A 14,280-nucleotide genomic window follows, 5' to 3' on the forward strand; every position below is an offset into this window, starting at 1 on the left:
ATGAGTCATTCACTGTGGGTCAGATCCTGTGCATGCAGCACAACAGTTGTGACAGTGCGCTCTATTTTTAGACACTCCGATTTGGGTTGTGGTGCCTTGGACTTCTCGAGAGTGGTTAAACAATTGATCCAAGAGAAGAAAATGATGTATCCTAAAATCAAGTGGGCCTCATTATGTGGCTTAGTTGCGGCTTATATTTGGTATTTTATGGTTATTTTGTACTTTTGCCCCTTTTTGCCCCTTTGCTAAATCCTTGTAATAGCCTAATCTTTCAATTGATAGGCTATATTCTTTTCTCAAAGAGAGAGATTTAGGAAGGCCTCATAAAACATGAGGTCCCATAGCCTATTGCTAGTGGTTCATTGAGCTACAAATCCAATGCATTATGTACAGTTGAAGTCGGAAGTTTACATACATTTAGGTTGGAGTCATTAAAACTCGTTTTTCAACCACTCCACAAATTTCTTGTTAACAAACTATAGGTTTGGCAAGTTGGTTAGGACATCTACTTTGTGCATGACACAAGTACTTTTTACAACAATTGTTTACAGACAGATTATTTCACTTATAAATCACTGTATCACAATTCCAGTGGGTCAGAAGTTTACATGAACTAAGTTGACTGTGCCTTCAAACAGCTTGGAAAATTCCAGAAAATGATGTCATGGCTATAGAAGCTTCTGATAGGCTAATTGACATAATTTGAGTCAATTGGAGGTGTACCTGTGGATGTATTTCAGGCCGACCTTCAAACTCAGTGCCTCTTTGCTTGAAATCATAGGAAAATCAAAAGAAATCAGCCAAGACCTCAGAAAAAAATTGTAGACCTCCACAAGTCTGGTTCATCCTTGGGAGCAATTTCCAAATGCCTGAAGGTACCACGTTCATCTGTACAAACAACAGTACGCAAGTACTTTTGCTGCGAAAAGTGCAAATCAATCCCAGAACAAAAGCAAAGGACCTTGTAAAGATACTGGAGGAACAGGTACAAAAGTATCTATATCCACAGTAGAACGAGTCCTATAATCAACATAACCTGAAAGGCCGCTCAGCAAGAAGAAGCCACTGCTCCAAAACCGACATAAAAAAGCCAGACTACGGTTTGCAACTGCACATGGGGACAAAGATTGTACTTTTTGGAGAAATGTCCTCTGGTCTGATGAAACAAAGATAGGACTGTTTGGCCATAATGACCATCGTTATGTTTGGAGGAAAAAAGGGGGAGGCTTGCAAGCCGAAGAACACCATCCCAACCGTGAAGCACGGGCTGGCAGCATCATGTTGTGGGGGTGCTTTGCTGCAGGAGGGATCGGTGCACTTCACAATATAGGTGGCATCATGAGGCAGGAAAATTATGTGGATATATTGAAGCAACATCTCAAGACATTAGTCAGGAAGTTAAAGCTTGGTCGCAAATGGGTCTACCAAATGGGCAATGACCCCAAGCATACTTCCAAAGTTGTGGCAAAATGGCTTAAGGATAACAAAGTCAAGGTATTGGAGTGGCCATCACAAAGCCCTGACCTCAATCCCATAGAGGAACAGCAGAACTGAAAAAGCTTGTGTGAGCAAGGAGGCCTACAAACCTGACTCAGTTACACCAGCTCTGTCAGGATGAATGGGCCAAAATTCACCCAACTTATTGTGGGAAGCTTGTGGAAGGCTACCCGAAACGTTTGACCCAAGTTAAACAATTTAAAGGCAATGCTACCAAATACTAATTGAGTGTATGTGAACGTCTGACCCACTGTGAATGTGTTGAAAGAAATACAAGCTGAAATAAATTTCACATTCTTAAAATAAAGCGGTGATCCTAACTGACCTAAAACAGGGAATTTGTACTCGGATTAAATGTCAGGAATTGTGAAAAAATGAGTTTAAATGTATTTGGCTAAGGTGTATGTAAACTTCCGACTTCAACTATATGATTCACAATTGTGTCACCTCTGGATGAAATATGTATGTTCAATAAACAAAATTAACTGTTCATGGAGGAACACATATTAACAATGTGTTCCTCCATGAACAGTGTAGTGTCCCTACACTACACTGTCATCCCAGTGAAATACCATAAACACTGGCATAAACCAATGGTATTTAGACCAGACATTAGTCTGGAAAGTTGGCCATTGTCTAAGTTTCCTACAGTTCTGAGAATGTTCATAGGAGTGATTGATTAACAGAGTGATTGATTAACAGCGTTTATGTGACTCGTTTCAGGAAACTAGGCATCACTACTTCACAGGAGAGGCAGTTGAACGTACATTTTTTTTAAATTAAATTGCGTTTTTGGGCAGAAATGCCTTCTGGAACATTGTATGCCATCTGTACAAACTTGTATGCCATCTGTAAATATGAATACAATTGTTAAATTACGAGCCTAGTTGGTTTAGCCACTAAAAAAGACAGGAACCATCCCGCTAGCCATCATTGGCTGAGATAATGGATGGACTGGACATGCCGAGATATGAGTTCAGATTGTTCTGTGGAACACTTCTGTCTATAACATGAGCTGCTGTGTAGGTAATCCTTTCTAATGCAACTTTCTGGAGGACTGACTTTTGAAATCAGTTGAATTGTCACGCTTGTCGTCGGTTAAAGAGGACCAAAACGCAGCAGGTATGTGAATGCTCATCTCGACGTTTTAATGAATACAAAATTAACACCAAAATAACAAACAGAAATAACGATCGACTGACAGTCTACAAGTCTAACACAGAACAATCACCCACAAATAACAAACACAAACACACCCTAATATATGGGACTCTCAATCAAAGGCAGACAGACAACACCTGCCTTCAACTGAGAGTCCCAACCCCAATTAACCAAACATAGAAACAGACATACTAGACTAAACATAGAATACCTGAAAACCAAACAGTGCCCAAAAACCCCGGAATACTTAAACCAAATGCCCCTTCAACAAAACACACCACCCCGAACCACATAAAAACGAATACCCTCTGCCACGTCCTGACCAAACTACAATACCAATTAACCTTATACTGGCCAGGACGTGACATGAATGCCCGGTGGAAGCAGAGTATGATAGCTAAGGAGATGGAGAATATTCAGGCATCTGATTGCAAATATGCAGAGGGAGATGAAAAGAGAACACACAAAAGGCTGTTGTATAAAACACCTGTCTCCAGATTACATCTTGAAACTAAAGGCAACCATGGCACCCATGACAGAGAGGGAGAAGCGTTCATCTATATATACGGGTAAGAGAGATGGGTGGTTAATTTCTGTATTATCAAATGAGGAGAGACAAACTTATCACACAAGTCAGAGTCATACTTAAACTGAATCTTTTTTAGCGAGAACTCTGCAATAGCGATGGCTGGTCGACGAACCACCCTCAGATGATTCATTGAGAGCCATGAAACAAAGGCTACTAAAATATTTTATAGCAAAGATCCACCCCCTAGTCTACATAACAAACCACATATGTTTGGAATGGGTCACAAGGTGAGAATTGTTAAATGAGAAAGGAGTATCCCGCAGCCAGATAGCATTTGCTATAAATTCTGTTGTTATCGTTCAGTTTGGACCCTAAGACAAGGCTCTGATCTCATTCCTGGTGCTTCATAGCACAAAAACACCAACTCATTCTATGGCATAAATCAATTGTCAACTCCAGATTCTCCCATCTCAAGTAAAACCCCTTCTTGACCACATGCCTGGACAAGCTCACTGAGGGAAGTGAGCCTCTAGGTCATACACTATTCTAGGATAAGTACAACATCAGAGATGACATACAATGGTTCCAGGTACTACCCCACCCATATGATGTCTCAAACCTTATCTCCCCCAAGGGCAAAGGAGGGAGTGACTGGCGCACAGACATTGTGGAGACAGGTAATTGGTTCCCCATGAATCCTTCACATCCAACCATTCCTTCACATGGTTTAAGAATAGGTAAAGACACATTCACATATGAAGACAATGTTCCCTCCTGTCCTCTTCTCTTTCTAATATTCTGCATAGCACCAGGGACATGTAAAATACAAGCCTGACTTCTCTCCTCTCTGGGCCCCAGGTGACTGAGCCCCAGCTGAGGGAAGAAGTGCAACTGCCAACACCAGATTCCGAAGGGATACATTCTAATAACAAGCATATCATATAAGCATATTATGCAGATAAGACATCTTAATTATCTATGTTACCTAACTAATTCTGATTCTTCCGCCACAAGAGTCTAGCTAGCTACATTTTCAGATATTATACATTTCTAATTTTGTCTGAAAAACGTTAGCTGGCTGGCTCGCTAGCTAATGTTACGTGTATGATCTGTGTAGTAATATTATTCGTATCCCAGAGCGATTTTAATTGCTAGTTATAGCCTAATGTTAGCTAGCTAGCTAACATTGAACCTAGTTGGCTAACTTTAGCTACCTGTAGATTCATGAAGGATAGTAACGGTATGAGTTGGGATTATGGTTCATTGTTTAGCTAGCTAGCTACATGTGTAAACAAATGACTTCACTATGCAAGTTACCATTTCACTGTACCTTTTATTTTTTTTAATGTTTTAATTTAACCTTTATTTAACTAGGCAAATAAGTTAAGAACAAATTATTATTTACAATGACGGCCTACAACAAACCCGGACGATTCTAGGCCAATTGTGCGCTGCCCTATGGGACTCCCAATCACGGCCAGTTGTGATACAGCCTGGATTCGAACATGGGTGTCTGTAGGGATGCCTCAAGCACTAAGATGCAGTGCCTTAGACCGCTGCCCCACTCGGGAGCCAACTTCTGTATCCTGTGGATGTGATAAATAAATGTGAGACGGTAATGTGAAAAACAGCATGACCTGCACCAAATTACGATATAACGTTAGGCCAAGTTATGTCCAAGTTATAAAATTCTCAGGTAGAATGCCCTGCTTTTATTTAGTCACACTCACAACCGTAAGCTATTTTCTGTAATTAGCTTGCCATTAACTTGTAAATAACTATCTTGTTGTGAGTTTTTTTCCTGTAATAATGAATACAAATTAGCTAAAGTTAAGACGTTGTCAGTGATATGATATGTTCATTATTTGAACTGGCTAGCCAGCTACCTTAATGTTAGCTAGCTAGCTAACAAGCTAGAAACTTACCAAAACATTGTTTAGAAAGTTGCTTTTAGTTAAATTAGTGTATTCGGCTATTTCAGCCACACCCGTTGCTGAAAGGTGTATAAAATCGAGCAACCAGCCATGCAATCTCCATAGACAAACATTGGCAGTAGAATGGCCTTTCTGAAGAGCTCAGTGACTTTCAACGTGGCACCATCATAGGATGCCACCTATCCAAGAAGTTAGTTCGTCAAATATCTGCCCTGCTAGAGATGCCCCGGTCAATTTTAAGTGCTGTTATTGTGAAGTGGAAACGTCTAGGAGCAAAAATGAGACTGACAAGTGCTGAAGTGCGTAGTGTGTAACAATCTTCTGTCCTCGGTTGCAACACTCACTACCGAGTTCCAAACTGCCTCTGGAAGCAACATCAGCACAATAACTATGCAGTCAAACTCATCCCACTCTGAAGCAGTGGAAACGTGTTCTTGGGAGTGATGAATCACACTTCACATCTGGGTTTGGCGGATGCCAGGAGAATGCTACCTGCCCCAATGCACAGTGCCAACTGTAAAGTTTGGTGGATCAGGAATAATGGTCCTGGGCTGTTTTTCATAGTTTGGGCTAGTTCCAGTAAAGGGAAATCAACGCAATAGCATACAATGACATTCAAGACGATTTTGTGCTTCAAACTTTGTGGTAACATTTTGGGGAAGGCCCTTTCCTGTTTCAGCATGACAATGCCCCTGTGCACAAAGCGAGGTCTAAACAGAAATGGTTTGTTGAGATCGGTGTAGAAGAACTTGACTGGCCTGCACAGAGCCCTGACCCATCGAACACCTTTGGGATGAATTAGAATGCCGACTGCGAGCCAGGCCCAATTACTTTATTTCCCTAGCATTTAGTTTGGTACAGCGGGGGTTAATATATGCCTCGCAGTCTGCCTGTCCAACCTTGGAAACAATGTTTCACTTTTGAATTTCGATCTCTTTACAATAGGGAGTGAAAAGGCCCCAGACGAGACGAGACAACTTTTCTGATCCAGGCGAAATCACACATCGACGTCATTATCATGGACATATCCAATTAAATTCCAATAGAAAGAAAGTTGAAGCAAACAAAAATGCAGCTAGGGCAGTACCATCATTCCAGGTTCAATGTTTGACATGACTGTTAGCTGAAGTTGGCTAGCAAGCTAGTAAGTGACAAGAACGTTATTCAGCCTGCCCTGCATAGCGACCAATTTGTTTAGAACGGATCACCAGTCTTTTTGCAAAGCAACTTTGCAAAAATAATAAAAAATACGGTCGCTTCTGTAGCAACATGACCAAAAGAACTAAGAACTAGATTTTTTATCCAGACTATATCGTCTGGTGGAAGAATTAAATTGCATGAATTAACTTATCAACATAGAGTTTTTAATTCAAATATGTAATACATTGTTATTTTAATATGTGGGAAAAAGTTTTATAAAAGCTATAAGGCACGTGAGGCAGTGCTGTATCATGAATACAGTCACAGGTAAATGGGTTGACTAATCCTCCGCTATCGCATCAGGACGAACAACGCCATTTACCTGTGACTGTATTCAGGATACAGCACTGCCTCACGTGCCTTATTGCTTAAATAATGCACACTCTAGAAGGCCCTTCAAGCCAACCAGAAACGAGTATTCAACAATGCCATGGTATAATAAGGCCAGAGGAGGTGTGGTATATGGCCAATATATAACGGCTAATGGCTGTTCTTACGTACGATGCAATGCAGAGTGCCTGGATACAGCCCTTATATATTGGCTATGTACAACAAACCTCTTAGGTGCCTTATTGCTATTATAAACTGGTTACCAATGTAATAAGACTAGTAAATAGTATTTTTTCTCATACCCATGGTATATGGTATGATATACCTTGGCTTTCAGTCAATCAGCAGTTAGGGCTCAAACCACAGAGTATGATATACAATAACAATAAGAAAAATCTAAATGCCCAGGTCTCGCTTTAAAAAAAAAGAGGTATTTTGACCTCTTTGACCTTACGTGAACTTGGCCGAAAATCATGTTATAGTCCCTCTCCACCATGCCGCTAGTTCAGCAAGATGGGAGACATCGTTTCTGGGTCATGAATATGAAACATATTTTTAAGCAGTTTTTAATGAACATGGCTGAAAGTCATGTTTTGGGCCCTCTCTGCCATGCCTCTTATTCAGCATGACGGGAGACATCGTTTCTGGGACACAAATTTGAAGACATTTTTGAGCAGTTTTTCATGAACATGTCCGAAAATCATGTTTTAGGCCCTCTCCACCATGCCTCTAGGTCAGCATGACGGGAGACACCGTTTCTGGGACAAGGTTTGAAATATATTTTTCATCAGATTTTCATGAACATGGCTGAAATCACGTTTAGGCCCTCTCCACTATACATCTAATTCAGCATGACGGGAGACATCGTTTCTGTGTCACGAAGTTGAAATATATTTTTGAGCAGTTTTACATGAACATGGCTGAAATCATGTTTTAAGCCCTCTTCATGCCGCAAGTTCAGCATGACGGGAGACATCGTTTCTGGGCCACAAATTGGAAACATATTTTTGAGCAGTTTTTCATGGACATGGCCGAAAATCATATTTTAAGCCCTCTCCTCCATGCCGTTAGTTCAGCATGACGGGAGACACCGTTTCTGGGTCACTAAATTGAAACATATTTTTGAGCAGTTTTTCATGGACATGGCTGAAAGTAAGGGCCCTCTTCACCATGCCGCTAGGTCATTTCTGGGACACTAACTTGAAATACATTTTTTTGCAGTTTTTCATGAACATGACTGAGAGTCATGGTTTTGGCCCTCTCCACAAATGCTTTTCATTCAGCATGACTGGAGATACTGATTCTGGGTCACGAATATGAAATACATTTTTGAGTAGCTTTTCATGAACTTGGCCAAAAATCATGTTATAAGCCCTCTCCTCCCTGCTGCTATTTCAGCATCGTTTCTACTCATCTCTTCTCCTTCTAGGCATTTTCTTCTCTTGACTTTATGTTGTGATTGGCGACTTTCATAAATTAGGTGCATTTCCGCGACTGACCTCGTTCGTCTTTCAGTCACCTATTTGGGTATAACCAATGTTTAATGCTCTTCGACCTGTCCCCAAATTAATGTAATTGGTTTAGAGTTTGTTTTGATATTTTAACCTGCGTGTCGTGATCGCGTTTGGTGTAGGGGGACAAAATAAATGTATGCACGATGGCGCACGAGCGCAGCCGGTTTGGGTTCCGTGTTACTCTAGTTCCTGAGAGAGCAGCATACTGGTAAACCAACTTTGTTTTCAAACTTTGTAATCATCTGTAAAGTTGTTTTTACATGCAATCATGCAAGCTAGATAGATATTTTGTTTAAAAGCCTGTTGTCATTCATTGGGTGTTTCCTTGGAGCTAGCTAAGCTATCACTAGCTAGCTAGGTGGATAATAATGTGATGTACAGTAGGCTACAGTAACGTTACAGTATTACTGATTGACAATATAGCCTTGTCACTACTAGTTGGCAAGTTGGTTGATATGGGGTGCAGTAGGCTGGCGTCGTTGTTATTCGTTGGGTCCCTTGACAAAATTATGTTATTTTTGACTTGGTAAAATAAGCTAATGGTTGTGTGCACTCTCACTAGATAGAATTGTGTGGTTTGGAGGCAGATTTTCAAAAGAAAATAGACATATACACTATATCATCAGCAATTCTTAATCAGATGAGATACACAGCAAACCCATATTGAATTTCATTCATAAATGTGGACACTAATTATTGTTAATATTCCAATTCTCTAGGCCCTCCATTGCCAAACCTGAAGCCCCCTGTCCCGAGCAGGAAAGACTAGGAAAAAGTGTTGACTTAAGATTGTCACGACTTCTGCCGAGGTCTTCTAGCCATCGCTGACCCATCTTTCATTTTCCATTGGTTTTGTCTTTATTTTCTACACACCTTGTTTTCATTATCCAATTACATGTTCATGTATTTAACCCTCTGTTTCCCCCGTGTTTGTTGTGCGTGATTATTTCTATGTTCAGTTCGGTTCATAATGGCTGGTTTTTCCACAGGTGCTGTGTTCACCCGTGCGTAAGTTTACCATTGGTTATAGGTCAAGTGTATTTGTTTTACCTTGTACCTTTTTTTGAGTAAAGTACGTTGCTCACTCATTTTGCTCTCCTGCGCCTGACTTCATGCACCAGCTACACTCACCTTCTGTCACGATTCTCTAAAGCCGAACCCAGAAGCAGACCAGGACAAGGTGAGTTGAACGAAGATGAGTATTTATTTACAGACTCAAATGTGAAAGCAGAATAATCCAGGAGACGGAGCGGGCAGCGGAGGTGAGTTGGTGAGAGTGAATAGGCAGATCCAATGTCACAGAAGCCACCGACGACCAGGCAGGGGTGGGGTGAATGTTCCGGGAGAATGATTATAGACAGAGGAAACGGAGGTGAGTACACGGCAAGCAAAAAGTACAGAACAACAAAACGAACTCTAGTAAACATGAGGCTGACACAACATACTGTTCATTGCTAATGATCCGGCAGGGAATGGATGTCAGGTCAGAGCTTATGAAGAGAAGAGGTGATGATCAGGACCAGGTGTGCAGATAGCTGATGAGATGCAGGTGCGGGTAATCGAGAGATCTCCCGCCTAGCTTCGTCGCCTAGCAACCAGACAGGGTGCGTTCAGGAACCTCAGGAAACACACTCCAAAACAGAAAACAGGCAACTCAGGCAGAAAACAGACTCAGGAAGCGGGATTCATGACACCTTCTGACAAAGGTACAACTTCCTATTGAGAAAATAAGACGACTCAATGTCCTGTTTAGATTTACTGACATGAAAAGATAAAGGACTAAAACGTAAATGTAAAAGAAGCATATACAAGCAATCTATCAAATGTATTTTATAAAGCCCCTTTTACATCAGCAGTTATCTCAAAGTGCTTATTCAGATACCCAGCCTAAAACCCCAAAGAGCAAGCAATGCAGATGTGGAAGAAATTTAGAGGAACCGGGCTCTAAGGCGTGGCCAGCCATTTAGCCAGATTATTTTTCAAGTTGTTTAAACATTCATAGATGGCCAGCAGTAATAAATAAGAGGTTTATAGAGGGTTCAATAGTTCAGCACCTCAGGAGTAAATGCCAGTTGGCTCTTCATAGCTGAGCATTTAGAGGTTGAGACAGTAGGTCTGGTAGAGAGAGACAGGGTCAAACAGCGGGCCTGGGACAAGGTAGTACCTCCGGTGAGCCTTAAGCAGGTCAGGGTTCCATAGCTGCAGACAAACAGCAGAGGCTGGATCAGCAGCACAACTAGGTGGACTGGAGACAGGGACAGCCAGGAGTCATCCGGCCAGGTAGTCCTGAGGCATGGTCTTAGAGCTCATGTCCTACATCCTTTATTTAACTTGATTGTAGACAAAGCCCTAGAGGTTTGTAACTTCACATGATTTAGCGTACTTGTCAATCCAGATCTAAATATTGGATATACTTTTTACTGTACACTGTTGATAGTAATTTTTCCCAAGCTAATCACTGAATGGCCTACTACAATGATGTGGTCAGGTTGAGACTTCTAAGTCATAATAACACAGAACACACACACATCAGATTGCAAGGGCAAGTACAATGAGCAGTTGGGAAAATGAAGTCTGCTGTGTGGGTTGCCAGATATACACACCCAATCTTAATTGATTTGTTTTATTGTATTTATTATGGATCCCCATTAGCTGCTGCCAAGACAGCAGTTACACATCTTCGAGTCCAGCAAAATTAAGGCAGTTATACAATTTTAAAAACATTACGATACATTCACAACACATTAAGTGTGTGCCCTCAGGCCACTACTCTACTACCACATATCTACAACAACAAAATCCTTGTGTACGTGTGTGTACAGTGCGTCTGTTATCGTGTGTATGCATGTGTCTCTTCACAGTCCCCGCTGTCCCATAAGGTGTATTTTTATCTGTTTTGTAAATCAAATTTTACTGCTTGCATGAGTTTCTTAATGTGGAATAGAGTTCCATGTAGTCATGGCTCTATACTACCGTGCGCCTCCCATAGTCTGTTCTGTTTAGGTTAGTGTGTAGTCAAGGCTTTGTCATTAAAATTATATTGTGCCCATTTTTCAGATCTGCCAACCTGCTCAGTGGGTGACAGGTAACTGTCTTTCCATCAAGCTGTTCCAGGCCTGGAGTGGCACACTGGAACTTCCAGAGGCTTGTAGACCTGAAGCAGTGTGATGTGGTCCAGGTAATTATCAAACACACATATACACACTCACTCAATCACTCTGTTTTGTTGTATAATTATTTTAACTTAAGAAAATTGTTCCTCTCTCTTTTAGATCTGACACCCCTATTAGCTCAACCACAGTCTTCACAGCTGCAGTTTGCCGCTGTATCTGCTACACTGGTCACGACAGGTGATACAGGTAATTATCACATGCATGTATACACACATGCACACTCTCCCTCGCTTGGGGCCCTATTCAATCACGTCCGTTTTAGCCGACATCCACATAGCGGTTGTTTTGGCGGTGTCTGAGGTGGAACTGTGTTAGAGCTGTCAAATTCACAAGCGGTTCCTGGCATTATACCTAAAGCGGACATTGCCATTGGCTGCACGGAGTCGCATTAAAATAAATATCATGCAGCCCTGTTTACAAGTTAGAACACTGGAATTTGAGATGTAATCTACACCTCGATTAGGCTGATAGAAATCCCCATTATTTAGTTGAATGATTTTGAATTTGAGCGGCATTAATTCTACATAACCTACACTTTCTCGTTCTGAACTTGTAACGTGAGTAGGACGGGTGTAGTTTTGTGACAATGTTCAAGAGCTGCTGCTTACTGATTTGATAGATCCAACACAGTTACACCTCCGACATGGCCAAAACATCAGCTATCACCGGTTAACACTTGATCTAATTGAATCTAGGCCTTACACTCATTCAGTCTATTTAGTTGTATAATTATTGTCAGTTAAGAAAATTGTGCCTCTCTCTTTTAGATATGCCACCCCCTAATGTGGTATTTAATTTACCGGCTGCACCAGTTCCTACTACACTGGCCGTGAAGGGAGACACTTTTGAGGATACCCAGATGGATACAGGTTATTCAGAAATATATTGCGTATGCTCACTCACACCAACATGTTGTTGAGTGGTATTCTTACTGTCACTTTGTGCATCTCTCTTTCAGATCTGCCTTGCTCTCCACTACCTGACAGCCTCACCTAGAAGTGCATACACTGGGCCTATCAAGATTGACAAAGCAGAGATGGGTGGCTGACAAGGAAAAATAAAGCAACACATTATCCACAATTACAAGTTGTAATTACTTGTTTATTAAATGTTTGCTCCATTTTATTTTAGGATTGGCGATATCTACTCCTTCATATCCATTCTCAGTATCTACATAATTACTCTAAATATCTATCAAATCAAAGTGTGATTGATAATGTTGTAAAAGACTATGGCTTAATGTGAACAGTTTGAGGAAATTATGAGTTGAAAAACATGTCTCCCTCTCACACATTAGACCCAATGTAAATAAATTGTAAAAACTTGTTTATTTTATGTATGCTCCATTTTATTTGAGGAAAATATCTGCAATAACGTACATTCACAGATAAAGCAATGTCTTTGGTTTATTGGATATGTCTCTGAATACAATGTGTGACCAGAAGGAAGTTGGCAGACCTGCAACCCTTGGACTGTGTGTCGGTTTTGTCATCTGGAGCTGAATTATAGAGATAGTTTATCATTAATAACTGACACTTCTATAATGAATACATATTCTAATAATACATAAGTGACCAATAACTACTGAATTGTGGTTGTTTTATTTAGTCAATCAAGTAGTGCCCCAAGGGGGATCGAACTGTGTCTCAAAAGCAGCAGAAAAGGTCAAATAAGGTCACCAAAATTTCCGTTACGGCTATACACGACTGGCTATACAGGGGCCAGTCGTGTATAGCCGTAACGGAATTTGTGATGGCTGCTCCAATGCCTTGACTTTGTTGTCCTTAAGCCATTTTGCCACAACTTTGGAAGTATGCTTGGGGTCATTGTCCATTTGGAAGACCCATTTGCGACCAAGCTTTAACTTCCTGACTGAAGTCTTGAGATGTTGCTTCAATATATCCACGTAATTTTCCTGCCTCATGATGCCATCTATTTTGTGAAGTGCACCAGTCCCTCCTGCAGCAAAGCACCCCCACAACATGATACTGCCACCTCCGTGCTTCACGGTTGGGATGGTGTTCTTCGGCTTGCAAACATAACGATGGTCATTATGGCCAAACAGTGCTATTTATGTTTCATCAGACAAGAGGACATTAATCCAAAAAGTACGATCTTTGTCCCTATGTGCAGTTGCAAAACGTAGTCTGACTTTTTGTCAGTTTTGGAGAAGTGGCTTTATCCTTGCTGAGCGGCCTTTCAGGTTATGTCGATATAGGACTCGTTTTACTGTCGATATAGATACTTTTGTACCTGTTCCTCCAGTATCTTCACAAGGTCCTTTGCTGTTGTTCTGGGATTGAGTTGCACTTTTCGCACCAAAGTACGTTCATCTCTAAGAGACAGAACACATCTCCTTCCTGAGCAGTATGACGGCTGCGTGGTCCTATGGTGTTTATACAAGCGTACTGTTGTTTGTACAGATGAACGTGGTACCGTCAGGTGTTTGGAAATTGCTCCCAAGGATGAACCAGACTTGTGGAGGTATACAATTTTTGGCTGATTTCCTTTGATTTTCCCATGATGTCAAGTAAAGAGGCACTGAGTTTGAAGGTAGGCCTTGAAACACATCCACAGGTTCACCTCCAATTGACTCAAATGATGTCAATCAGCCTATCAGAATCTTCTAAAGCCATGACATTTTCTGTAACATTCCAAGCTGTTTAAAGGCACAGTCTTAGTGTGTGTAAACTTCTGAGCAACTGGAATTGTGATACAGTGAATTAGAAGTGAAATAATCTGTCTGTAAACAATTGTCGGAAAAATTACTTATGTCATGCACAAAATAGATGTCCTAACCGACTTGCCAAAACTATAGTTTGTTAACCACTCTAGGGTAGGGGGCACTATTTTCACCTCCAGATGAAAAGCATGCCCAAAGTAAACTGCCTGTTTCTCAGGCCCAGATGCTAGGATATGCATATAATTGTCATGACTCCCGC

General features: G+C 41.1%; 1 long non-coding RNA gene across 1 annotated transcript; it reads left to right on the plus strand.

The window, feature by feature from the left end:
* The first annotated feature begins 9,396 nt into the window (after positions 1-9,396).
* LOC106573041 (uncharacterized) lies at positions 9,397-12,661 on the plus strand. The gene is made up of 5 exons (XR_001321239.2): positions 9,397-9,871; positions 11,223-11,343; positions 11,438-11,524; positions 12,106-12,207; positions 12,297-12,661. It is a non-coding gene; the product is annotated as an uncharacterized lncRNA (long non-coding RNA).
* Positions 12,662-14,280: the final 1,619 nt, after the last annotated feature.

This window comes from Salmo salar, chromosome ssa16 (genome assembly GCF_905237065.1).
Source record: "Salmo salar chromosome ssa16, Ssal_v3.1, whole genome shotgun sequence".
NCBI classification, from domain to species: Eukaryota; Metazoa; Chordata; class Actinopteri; order Salmoniformes; family Salmonidae; genus Salmo; species Salmo salar.